The 12,947-nt window shown below is 50.9% G+C and overlaps 2 long non-coding RNA genes across 5 annotated transcripts in view; one reads left to right on the forward strand and one right to left on the reverse strand.

The window, feature by feature from the left end:
* Window positions 1–12,947, forward strand: part of LOC125451577 (uncharacterized) — a 61,612-nt gene that overhangs the window by 42,416 nt on the left and 6,249 nt on the right. For 3 of the 4 annotated variants that reach the window (XR_007247323.2, XR_007247324.2, XR_007247325.2), the window contains exon 4: window positions 717–5,710. This is a non-coding gene — a long non-coding RNA (uncharacterized LOC125451577). Of the gene's footprint in view, window positions 1–716; window positions 5,711–12,947 lie in introns of those variants that run through there. The other variant, XR_009445747.1, reaches the window with a different exon arrangement.
* The window catches only part of LOC132209584 (uncharacterized), a 62,852-nt gene that overhangs the window by 20,188 nt on the left and 29,717 nt on the right, over window positions 1–12,947 (reverse strand). The gene's annotated exons all lie outside the window — the stretch shown is intronic.

Genomic DNA, 12,947 nt, shown 5'->3' on the forward strand with positions numbered 1-12,947 from the left:
CCTGGTGCTCTATTATGGGGACAACAGCCTGAAGATCCTGCTGGATAACATCGTTCAGAAGGAGGTCATCTTCTTCCCTCTGGACTGGCAGAGAAGCCATAACACCAGATACCTCTGCCAGCCTGGTCCACTGCAGCCTGTACAGCCCAGAGAAACACCAAACAATGCAGGAAAGTGGTCAAAGGCCTTCTCCCTTCTGCCAGGGTAAATACCACAATCTGCTCTCTGTTACCTCACACTCTCTCTTTCTGCTACTGCACTAACCTCCCATGAAGTCTCACGCTCTACCACTCTCTCTATTTCTTTCAAAGTTTTCTTTCACTCAACCTCGCCAAGCCCTAATGCCCCATATTTGTCAATCTGCATGCCCTCTAGACTGTTTACACGCTCACTCGGGTCACTTCACCAACTTCCCCACACCTACACTCATGCTAACAGCTGTGCCACCTACTTTCACCTTATCCAATCTCTCATTCCAGGAGAAAACAGCCCATAATAGGGCTGAAAGAGCAAGGGCTGGATATTCAGCTCCTCAGTAACTTTGAGGGAAAGATCTTGGCCCTGGCATCCTAAGGGGATGCAAAAATCTCCCTGTCTCTTGAAATCAAGTAAGAAACATCCTTCATTGGCGCTACTCTCTAAGACCTGCACTGTGAAATTTCTGTCAACATGCTACAACTTCTGCCCTTTTGCATTTTCTCTTTTGTTTTCTGCAGATACCACCAAGAGTTCCATGGTGACGTTTGTAAAAAGGGCTGCTGCACAAGACTTATTCTCCTCCACCTCTAAGGAAGAGAGCAAAGAGGAAACACTGAGAAGGCCGCCTCCAGCATCCCCCACCAGCTTAGCTACTGATACCTTGTTAAGGAAGAAAGGCCCAGGCCGCTGTCACTGGGAGGACTGGCAGAGACCAGGCACCTGCTCAGGCCCAGGCAGGCGAGGACCGTGTGGGTGTCAGCCATTAGACGCTTCCTACAAACTCACAAGCAAACACGGCGCCAACAGGAACGTTTGTCAGGAACACCAGGAAACTGAACACAAAAGGTTGCAGCACCACTCGGGCGTGAGGTTGTCAGGCTACCTCCAGAGATGCCAGACCCTTGGTTTGCTGAATATGTGCAGATCTGCACTTCATTGCTCTAGCCATTAATGCTCAACACCAATGACATGGCAGTTATGAGGGGAGAAATCAGTTCAGGTGCCACTTTCTCACAGGGAGGCAGGGTGATGGTGGCAGGCATGCAGCTGGTGGAAGAACCACATATGTGCCTCCCAGAGGTCTCCTCAGAGGTGACCAGGTCTTCTACTTCCATGCTGACTACATCCCTCAGCCTCATGGGAATTCAGGCTGAGGAGGTTGCAGCTGGCTCCGGGCAGGACACACTTGGCATGTCAGGGTGTTGGGATGTAATACTCCTGGGGTCGCCCAACCAAGGCCAGTGGATTCCAGTTCATAGATTTGAGGCGGGTGCAGTTGTTGCTAGTGGAATGTGCAGTCAGATGTCGGTCATGGGCCTCTAAGATAGAGGAGCAAGTGGTGAGCTGGAAGTGCCAGTTACCCACTGCTATGAAAGTATGAGTTTTTTTGTAAAATTGATTGTTTATCCAGCTTATGCGAAGATCGTAAAGTTCCCATAAAAGGTCTCTGATTTCTCCCCTCATAGCTGTCATGTCATTGGTGTTGAGCGCTAATGGCTAGAGCAATGAAGTACAGATATGCACATATTCAGCAAACCAAGGGTTTGACATCTCTGGAGGTAGCCCGACAATAGTTGATATGTGAACTAAAACTTTATATTCATTATGCAGCGTTTTACAGAAGCTTACCAGCATTAGAGCAATGGATGACCAATTCAACTTGCACATCTCATGATATTAATTCAATAGCTCCCAATGTTCTGGTTCAGTAACTACACAAAATTGTTCCACTCAGTTATAACGTTGGGACTCAAAAGTTTATACAAAAATGTTGGAAAAATCAACAGAGAGATATGAATATTATTTCATAGTAAATGATAATTTTGTAACTGACGTTTAAGAAGAGTAAATGGTGATATTCACTCTCAGCTGAACTTTCCTGTTCAATTGCTATTAATAGATGGAAATCTTCATTTGCCTTTGCCCAAACATAATGTGTTTCAAGTGAAAAATTATAATTGGTACTGTATAAATTTAGCTTAATTAATTTTGTGGTTGTAATTGTTATAATTGTGACATTTTTACAACAATATATATCATCTAACAAACTTCACACTATCTAAAATTTCACCAGGACTTTGGTGTATAGAAAACTGGTCAGAATAAATAATATTCTGTAATATTTGGCTGATGATCATCAAGTGTAACTAACATCTATAGAAGTTCAACTACCAGTACACAATCATACATAAACCAACAGTGCTAATTAACCCTCACAATAACCTTTATTACAGTTATTCAGTTCACTATAGCCACATAAACAGGAAGAGCTTTACAGACTATATATTGGAAGTCCTTTAATGGTATTCCTTTTGACTCACAGGAAGAGATATGTTGAAGCATTACAACAATATGCTGCAGTTCCTGTTTTGTAATTTTCTATAACCCCTTTATGTCTGACTACTAAATTTAGTAGATTAAATTACTTACTAAAGACATGACAAAATAATTGTGACATGAAGAAGCTATATCCAGTGTTCACAATGACAGCAATGTTATTAAATTGCATAGGAGGAAATGGGAAAGGAGAAAAATATTTTGCATATATTTGAATGACTTACCTATGATGAATACCTTTGCTGCTAATTGTTGCTCAGCAACAATGGTTTGCATGGTCACTGACTTCTCAGATTGCACAACTGAGCTCTGCTGTTAGTAATCGTTTCAACATTAACATAAACTGGGTTTGAATTTACATAATCTCTGGAGATTTATTTTAAATATTTATAGCCATTAGCGAATTCATGAGAAGTTACATTTTATGATTTTAATACGTATTTCAGTGTACATTTATAGCTATGCAAGGCATCAAGAATGTAAAATGATTTGAACTAGATTTGTGAAAGAATACATTGAGAAATTGGTGATTTTCGGGCGATTTCACCTTCATGCTCACTTATTTTCTTATCTATCAGTCATTATTATTTGGCTATGGAGCCAGGTAAGCAACCTGGTCCTGAGGCATTGTTGCTTAACAAGGTGCTAGAAGGTGCCTGCAAATTGTCTGTGATAACTACCTTACCCAACTGTGTCTATACGTTGCTCTGTTCAGCACACAGTCCACCTGAGATTGCAAAATTCCTATGGAGAAAGTAAGGGACAATCATGTCCTGCCTCCCTTTGGAATAGTGCACCTATGTAGTAATAAAAGAAGTGTGTTATCCAATTAAACCTTTATTATTTTATGAACAAAAACAAAGTTGCTGGAAAAGCTCAGCAGATCTGGCAGCACTTGTAAAGAAAAAAATTCAGAGTTAACGTTTGGGTCCGGTGACCCTTCCTCAGAACTGTTCCTCATCCGGACTGGGAGAAAATTCAGCAGTCTGATGTGTAAATAGACTTGGGAGTTCTAGTCCAGGATTCTGTCAAGATAAACTTGCAGGTTGAGTCAGTAATCAGGAAGGTAAATGCAATGTTGGCATTTATTTTGAAAGGACTTGCATACAAAAGCAGAGATGTACTCCTGAGGCTTTATAAGGCTCTGGTCAGGCCACATTTGGAGTATTGTGTGCAGCTTTGGGCCCCATATCTCAGGATGTACTGGCCCTGGACCACGTTCACAAGAACGGTCCCAGGAATGGAAAGGTTAACTTGAGAGAGCATGGAATGCGTTGCCAGCAGCAGTTGTGGAAGCAAGGTCATTGGGGTCATTTAAGAGACTGCTGGACATGCATATGGTCACAGAAATTTGAGGGTGCCTACATGAGGATCAATGGTCGGCACAACATTGTGGGCTGAAGGGCCTGTTCTGTGCTGTACTGTTCTATGTTCTATGTTAACATATGAGGAACGTTTGAGGACTCTGAGTCTATACTCAATGGAGTTTAGAAGGACAAGGGGGGATCTAATTGAAACTTTCAGAATACTGAATGGCCTGGACAGAGTGGATGTTGGGAAGTAGCTTCCATTGGTAGGAGAGACTAGCACCCGAGGGCACAGCCTTAGAGTAAAGGGAAGACCTTTTAGAATGGAGATAAGGAGAAACATCTTCAGCCAGAGAATGGTAAATCTATGGAATTCACTGCCACAGAAGGATGTGGAGGCCAGGTCATTGAGTATATTCAAGACTAAGATAGGTGCTTGATTGTTATGGGGAGAAAGCGGGAGAAAGGGGTTGAGGAACTTATCAGCTATGATTGAATGGTGGAGCAGACTCAATAGGCCGAATGGTCCAATTTCTGCTCCTATGTCTTATGGTCTTAGGACCCAAAACATTAACTCTGACTTTTTCTTGCCAGATGCTGCCAGACCTGCTGAGCTTTTCCATCAACTTTGATTTCGTTCCTGATTTACAGCATCTGCAGTTCTTTCGGTTTTTACTTTATTATTTTGTTTCCTTTTAAATCAATTTCGGTTGAGAGCTGAAGGCTACCTTTTGACCGAGCAGCAGCGAGTTGTGAAAAACAGACTGCAAAGATGTTTGTTAATGAGACCAGGTCAATTGCAGATTGTTTCTTTTTGAAAAGTGCTCTAAAGATGCTTTGACTCTGGAGAGGCCTTCTGTTCAAGCAGGTGACAAATATTCAATGATAGCTGGGACCTTATGGGAGGACAGTTAGTCTGACAGGGACAAGCCAGAGTTTGGACTGGCTTTTGAACTATCAGAAGGATTGTGCCTTCAAGAGGTTTGATTGCTCCCCAGTTGACCTGTCATCATCAACTTATCCAAAGTTCAGAGAATAATGTCTGCTACAGGAATTAGTTTAATATTCCTCACAGACATCTGCATACATCAGCGTCATCTGAAACTATAAGACAGAATTCCATATGCCGCTAATGTTACCTATTGTGGTGACCGCTTAATCGAACTGGCCAGTTAAATCTCATTATTCCTTTTGATTTAGCCTTTAACTAACTGTGTTGCTTGTCTGTCTTTGCATGAACGTGGAGCCTAGAATCAAGTTAGATTGAGTTTAAAGTGATATTAATTAGATTACCCTGTAGTTTAACTTTGCTGTATTAAAGTTACTGTATTATCAATAAGTTGTGATATTCTTTGTTAAGCTATAAACCTGGTGTTTAGTATCAATTATGCACTAAGTTTGGACATTGAGAAGGTTTAGTTATGAAACATTGGGGTCATTAGAGTCATTAAATATTTTAATTTTAATTTTAATTTGTTAAGAACACTTGGATTGAGAGACTGATTTCATTTGCCCATGGTATCCATGTCATAGCATATTCTAAGAACACATGTTTTTTTTTTAAATCTTATCCATGAAGTCACAAGACCCTTTCAGCAGATTAAACAAAGGGGAAACTTGCTTTTGTGCGAAAGAACTGAAACACACAATTAACTTAGTGAACAGTGTTCAAAGCTATAAACTTAAGAGAAAACTCCATTTTATGCTAAAATTCATCAAGTTCTCAAAAAATTTATTAATCAGGACATGGTCACCCCCCAACCTTCAGTCTTCTGACCAAAAAAAAGGTCCAAAGTCACCAGGAATTAAATCCTTCAAGTTTTCAGACAATATGCAATATTGTGGATGTGAGTTTGCTCGCTGAGCTGGAAGGTTAGTGTTCAGACGTTCCGTCACTTTTTTTTAATTTGAAAAATATACTTTATTCATAGAATGTACAAAAAATAAAACATTTATACACTTACCCAGTCATGCAAGTCACTCTGGGTTACCCAGGGGGTACAGACAACAACGAAAGGGGGGAGAAAAAACAAAGCAAAGAAAATACCCTGGCAGTTGTCTCCCCGCACAGTCCCAGTTGGCCCCCTGACCAGTTGGGGAAGGCGCCAGCTGGGCCGAGTTACCAGTAAGGGCCCTTTTTTCCATTCTGGACGAGGGGTTTCATACCGTGGTCTTTCCCCACCGCGCCTTGGCGGCGGCTGCCCCAAGCTTTAGCGCGTCCCTCAGCACGTAGTCCTGGACCTTGGAGTGCGCCAGTCTGCAACATTCGGTCGGGGTCAGTTCTTTCAGCTGGCAGACCAGCAAGTTGCGGGCAGACCAAAGAGCGTCTTTCACCGCATTGATGGTCCTCCAGGTGCAATTGATGTTGGTCTAGGTGTGCGTGCCGGGAAACAGCCTGCAGAGCACGGAGTCCCGTGTCAGGGATCTGCTCAGGACGAACCTCGACAAATACCACTGCAAACCCCTCCAGACATCCTGCGCTTAGGCACACTCCAGAAGGAGGTGATCGACAGCCTCATCCCCCCCCGCAGCCACCTCGAGGGCAGCGTGCGGTGGCGCAGAGATTCCGGGTGTGCATAAAGGATCCCACTGGCAGAGCCCCTCTCACCGCCAGCCAAGCAATGTCCTTGTGCTTGTTTGGAAGTTCTGGCGATGAGGCATTCTGCCAAACAACTTTGGCAGTCTGCGTGGGGAAACGCACGATGGGATCCACCCTCTCCTTTTCCCGAAGGGTCTCGAGGATACTACGTGCTGACCACTGCCTGACGGCCTTGTGGTCAAAGGTGTTTCCTTTCAAAAATTTCTCCACGAAGGACAGGTGGTACGGAACGGTCCAACTACTCGGAGCGTTCCGCGGCAACGAGGCCAGGCCGATCCTTCGCAACACCGGGGACAGGTAGAACCTTAGTAAGTAGTGACACATGGTGTTTGCGTACTGAGGATCTACGCACAGCTTGATGCAGCCACACACAAAGGTAGCCGTCAGGGCGAGGGTGGTGTTTGGTACGCCCTTGCCGCCATTTTCCAGGTCTTTGTATATGGTGTCCCTGCGGACCTGGTCCATCCTCAACTCCCAAATGAAGCGGAAGATGGCCCGGGTGACCGCAGCGGCGCAGGTCCAGGGAATAGGCCAGGCCTGCGCCACATACAACAGTACCGAAAGCCCCTCGCACCTGACTACCAGGTTCTTACCTGCGATTGAGGGGGACAAGACTGTCCACCTACCCAGCTTCTGCTTCAGTTTGGTGATATGCTCCTCCCAAGTCTTAGTGCACGCCCCAGCTCCACCGAACCAAACATGCAGCACCTTCAGGTAGTCTGTCCTGACGGTGAAGGGGATGAAGGAGCAGTCCTCCCAGTTCCTGAAGAACATGGCCTCGCTCTTACCCCTGTTGACTTTGGCACCCGAAGCCAGTTCAAACTGGCCGCAGATGTCCAACAGCCTACTCACCGACCAACGATCGGTGCAGAAGACGGTGACGTCGTCCATGTACAGGGAGGTCTTGACCTGAAGGCCTCCGCTGCCTGGGATAGTCACGCCCTTCAGGCTCACGTCCTTCCAGATTGATGCTGCGAAGGGCTCCACACAGCACACAAACAAGGCAGGAGAGAGCGGGCAGCCCTGCCTGACTCCAGATCTGACGGGAAAACTGTCAAATTGCCATCTGTTGATTGGGACTGCGCCAACAATGTTTGTGTAGAGCAGCCGGATCCAATTGCGGATACCCTCCCCAAACCCCAATTTGGAGAGAACGTCTGCCCTAAAAGCATGAGAGACCCTGTCGAAGGCCTTCTCCTGGTCCAGGCTGACGAGGCAGGTGTCCACCCGCCTGTCCTGCACGTAGGTGATCGTATCCCTGATGAGCGCGAGGCTCTCAGCGATCTTCCTGCCCGGCACAGCACAGGTTTGGTCAGGGTGAATCACCGACTCCAGGACAGACCTGACCCGGTTGGCTATGACCTTAGCCAGGATTTTGTAGTCCACGTTCAATAGTGAAATGGGACGCCAATTCTTAATTTCTTCCCACTCCCCCTTCCTCTTGTAAATGAGGGTGATGATGCCCTTCCTCATGGACTTGCACATTTCCCCTGCCTGAAGCGCACTGTCGTACACCTCCAGCAGGTCCTGGCCGACCAGGTCCCACAGAGCGGAATACAGCTCGACCGGTAAGCCGTCGCTTCTGGGAGTCTTATTCCTCTCCAAGGACTTGAGGGCTCTGGTCAGCTCGTCCAGGGATATTGGCCAGTCCAGCCACTCCCTCGTGCCGTCGTCTAAGACCTCCGTGATAGACAATAGGAACGACTCGGAGCCCATGCTGTCCGTGGGCGTCGCGTCGTACAGTCCGGCATAGAAGGATCTGCTGATCCTCAAAATGTCGGGTCGAGACGACGTCACCGAGCCGTCGTCCTACTTCAACCGGCTAAGCACAGAGCTCTCTTTGTTCACCTTCTGAAAGAAGAAACACGAGCACATCTCGTCCTGATCGACGGAGCGGACCCTGGACCAGAAGATTATCCTGGAGGCCTCCGCGGCGAAGAGCGAGGCTTGCTGGCCCCTCTACTCATGGAGGTCCTCCGTGACATTGACCCCCATCAACTGCAGAAGGAGCAGGTTCTGCACCCTTTTCTGGAGTCACGACAGCTTTCCCCACCTCTCTCTCGCCTTCTGAACACCCTTGAGGACAAAGAACCTCTTGACGTTCTCCTTCACCTTCTCCCACCAGTTGCGCAGAGACTCAAAAAGGGGTTTCATGGATCTCCACCCGCCGTACTCCCTCTTAAACTCCTCGACGTTCTCTGGGGTCAACAGAGTCGTGTTGAGCTTCCACGTTCCCTTGTCGGCCTGCTGGTCATCCTGTAAGTGGGGCCAGCAGTAGGCAGTGGTCAGAGAAGAACACCGGCTCGTCGCCGGTGGACCTGACCGAGAACGCCCGTGACACAAACAGGAAGTCTATCCTTGAGCACATAGACCCGTCTGGCCGTGACCAGGAGTACCTCTGCTGCGCTCCGTCTGCAGGGGTGCTGAAGACGTCGAGCAGCTTGGCGTCCTTCACCGTGCCCATCAGGAATCTGGTCATGACGTCCAGTTGACTCCCCCCACGTGCTGTCCCCACGCCGGATCTTCCATCTGCATCGATGATGCAGTTGAAGTCTCCGCCTAGGATGACCGGCCTGGACGTAGCCAGCAGGGGTGGAAGCCGCTGCAGGACAGCCAACCGCTCACTCCATACCGCTGGGGCGTACACGTCGATCAGCCTCAGGGGAGCGTTCCTGTAGGTGACATCAGCCACTAGGAGGCACCCCCCCACCACCTCCTGAACTTGAGAGATGGTGAAGTTGCGCCCCCGCAGCAGAATAGCCAGGCCCGAGGACCAACAGTCGTCACCCCCGACCAGATCAAAGGCCCACAGGTCCAGGCGCCAGACCATTTCCCGTAGCTGCTGGGGTGCGGTATCCCGCACTCCTGCAGAAACAGGAGGTCCGCCTTGATGGTGGTCAGGTAGGCCAATGTGGACACACATCTTGTGGTGGACTTGACGCTGCGCACATTAATGCTCGCAACTCGTACCCCCATTGTGGGCAGTGATTGCAGTACCCTCCCCAAGTCCAAGGTCCAGCCCCTCCATCTGTCCCTTCATGCCCATTGCCCGGGCTAACTGCTAGATGCTCTCCGGGCTCAGGAAACCGTCCGTGCTGCCTTCTGGGTGGCATCCCCCTGTCGGGGGTACGGAGGCAGGAGAGTCCGGCTCTGGGTTAGGCTGGGGCCACGCTGTTTCCTCCTTCCTGCCTGAAAGTTCCAGGGGGCCCTCCAGGGCCCCAGCGGCGCATGGCTGGGTGTCGGAGGGATCCTCAGGACGCCACCCGTCACCTGGAAGCGGGGTGCTGCTTTCCTTCTCTCTTGAGATCTTTAGCTTCTGCTTTGGGTGGGCCCCTTCCGAATCTCCCTCGTCAGAGGAGCTCTTATAGCCCCCCTGTAGCTGCCTCTTCCCGCCTAATGGTTGCGGTGCCTGGGCCCACCAGCGCGCCTTCCTCCTCGCTTTCCAGACCATCGTCCACTCCCCTGGGTCACCTGTCGCCTCCTCCATTGACTCCGGGTTGTCGGGGCGGGGGGGGGGAGGTGGGGAGCGGAGCCTGCAGGGGCGCTTTGCTGGCCTCGGGCGCATCCTGCGGGGCTGGGCCCTCCTGGACGACCTGGCCCTCCTGCACATTAGGGGGCATCCTTGCAGGGCCCTGGTGCCGTTCTCTCCACCGTGGGGGGCTGGCCCCGCAATGCCCCTGCCAGCGACCTGGGCGTAGGTGGTCCCCCGCTACGGGCATTCCCTATAGAGGTGGCCCGCTTCCCCGCAAAGGTTGCAGCTTTTTTCTTGTGGGCAATCCTTTGCAAGGTGTCCCTCCTCCCTGCAGTTCCTGCAGATGGTGGCTTTGCAGTCGGCCGACATGTGACCTGACCTATCACAGGCATGGGAATGCCATGCTTCCAGGAATAGGATTCCGAGAAACATGACATTCTAACCGGAACTCCATCAACAAACACATTGGCTCCAAATCAATCTACCATCACCTGAGAAAAAGAACAGGAAATGACATCATGAACCCAAGGAATCCTAAACAGGTAAATAGAAAGCGGGACATAACACCAGCGCTTCATCGGAGGCTCACTGATGATGTTACCTAGAATGGTGACAAAACATCGGGGAACAAACCTTCCAGCTCAGTGAACCAGCTTACATCTGGAACAAAATAAAGACCCACTCTTTTGTGGACCGAGAGGAGGAGAGTGCTGTCTTGGAGGTGAAAGGAGGACATCAGGTTGGCTGTGCACCCTTGCAACTGGTGGATCTTAATGCTGGCTTCAGCCTAACGCTGGTTCAGGGGAGCAGCCAACCTGCAACGATGGCTGCGGCAAGTGCTCGTGCCCCAGGTCAGGGGGTCCGGAACACCATCCATGTTTCCGTGAAGAAGGTGGATGAAGGTGCACCTATGGACCACACCTTCTTCATGAAGAGGGTCCTGTTGGACTGTAGTGGGTTCGCTGCTGCGGACATTTACTGCCTGCAGGATTTCCCCGGAGGAGGTTTTTACGATGTAACCTTCACGAGTGCCAAGCTTTGCGAGCTCTTCCTGGAGGTTTTCAAGCAGAAAGGAGGTGAGGGCCCCCTCTCTGTATTGACCGCTGTCCCGCTGTTTGTGATGCCAGCGCAGAGGAGCCGTATGGTGACTGTACACATGTACAACCCGCATGTGCCAGCAGCTGATGTCCTGACCTTCCTTGGAAGGTACGTGAAGGTGGAAGGGGACCTAACTGACATCATGGACCCCTTTGGCATCTGGACCAGTAAGAGGCAGGTCAAGGTGACGCTGAGGATGGGGCGCGAACTGGAACATTGTACACCAACCGTCCAGCTTCACGATCGGCGGGAGCAAGGGCTACCTGACCTACGCAGGGCAACCTAAAGTCTGCCATGCCTGTGGTAGGTCAGGTCACATGGCGGCCGACTGCAAAGCCACCATCTGCAGGGAGGAGGGACACCTTGCAAAGGACTGCCCACAAGAAAAAAGCTGCAACCTTTGCGGGGAAGCGGGCCACATCTATAGGGCATGCCCGCAGTGGGGGACCACCTACGCCCAGGTCGCCAGCAGGGGCAATGCGGGGCCAGCCCCCCCGGAGGAGAGGAAGGCACCAGGCCCTGCAAGGACCCCACTAATGTGCAGGAGGACCGTGTCGTGCAGGAGGGCCCAGCCCCACAGGATGGGCCCGAGGCCAGCAAAGCGCCCCTGCAGGCTCCGCTTCCCCACCCCCACCCCCCTGACAACCCGGAGTCGATGGAGGAGGCGACAGGCGACCCAGGGGAGTGGACAACGGTCCGGAAAGCGAGGAGGAAGGCGCGTCGGCGGGCCCAGGAACCGCAACCATCAGGCGGGAAGAGGCAGCTACAGGGGGGTTATAAGAGCTCCTCTGACGAGGGAGATTCGGATACGGCCCACCCAAAGCAGAAGCTAAAGATCTCAAGGGAGAAGGAAAGCAGCACCACGCTTCCAGGTGCCGGGAGGCATCCTGAGGCTCCCTCCGACACCCAGTCATGTGCCGCTGGGCCCTGGAGGGCCCCCCGGAACTTCCAGGCAGGAAGGAGGAACAGCGTGTCCCCAGCTTGACCCTGATCCGGACTCTCCTGCCTCCGTACCCCCGACAGGGGCAAGCCACCCAGAAGGCAGCACGGATGGTTTCCTGAGCCCGGAGAGCATCCAGCAGTTAGCCCGGGCAATGGGCATGAAGGGACAGAAGGAGCGGCTGGACCTTGGACTTGGGGAGGCTACTGCGGTCACTGCCCACAATGGGGGTACGAGTTGCGAGCATTAATGTGCGCAGCGTCAAGTCCACCGCAAGATGTGTGTCCATGTTGGCCTACCTGACCACCGTCAAGGCGGACCTCCTGTTTCTGCAGGAGTGCAGGATACTGCACCTCAGCAGGTACGGGAAATGGTCTGGCGCATGGATCGGTGGGCCTTCAATCTGGTTGGGGGGTAATGACTGTTGGTCCTCGGGCCTGGCTATTCTGCTGCGGGGGCGCAACTTCACCATCTCTCAAGTTCAGGAGGTGGTGGGGGGGCGCCTCCTAGTGGCTGACGTCACCTACAGGAATGCTCCACTGAGGCTGATCAACGTGTACGTCCCAGCGGTACGGAGTGAGCGGTTGGCCGTCCTGCAGCGGCTTCCAGCCCTGCTGGCCACGTCCAGGCCAGTCATCCTAGGCGGAGACCTCAACTGTATCATCGATGCAGATGGAAGATCCGGCATGGGGACAGCGGGTGGGGGGAGTCAACCGGACGTCATGTCCAGATTCCTGATGGGCACAGTGAAGGATGCCAAGCTGCTTGACGTCCTCAGCACCCCTGCAGACGGAGCGCAGCGGAGGTACACCTGGTCACGGCCAGACGGGTCTATGTGCTCAAGGATAGACTTCCTGCTTGTGTCACGGGCATTCTCGGTCAGGTCCACCGGCGTCGAGCCTTTGTTCTTCTCTGACCACTGCCTCCTGCTGGCTGACTGTCACTTACAGGACGACCAGCCGGCCGGCAAGGGGACGTGGAAGGTCAACACGACTC

This window comes from Stegostoma tigrinum, chromosome 5 (genome assembly GCF_030684315.1).
Source record: "Stegostoma tigrinum isolate sSteTig4 chromosome 5, sSteTig4.hap1, whole genome shotgun sequence".
NCBI lineage: Eukaryota > Metazoa > Chordata > Chondrichthyes > Orectolobiformes > Stegostomatidae > Stegostoma > Stegostoma tigrinum.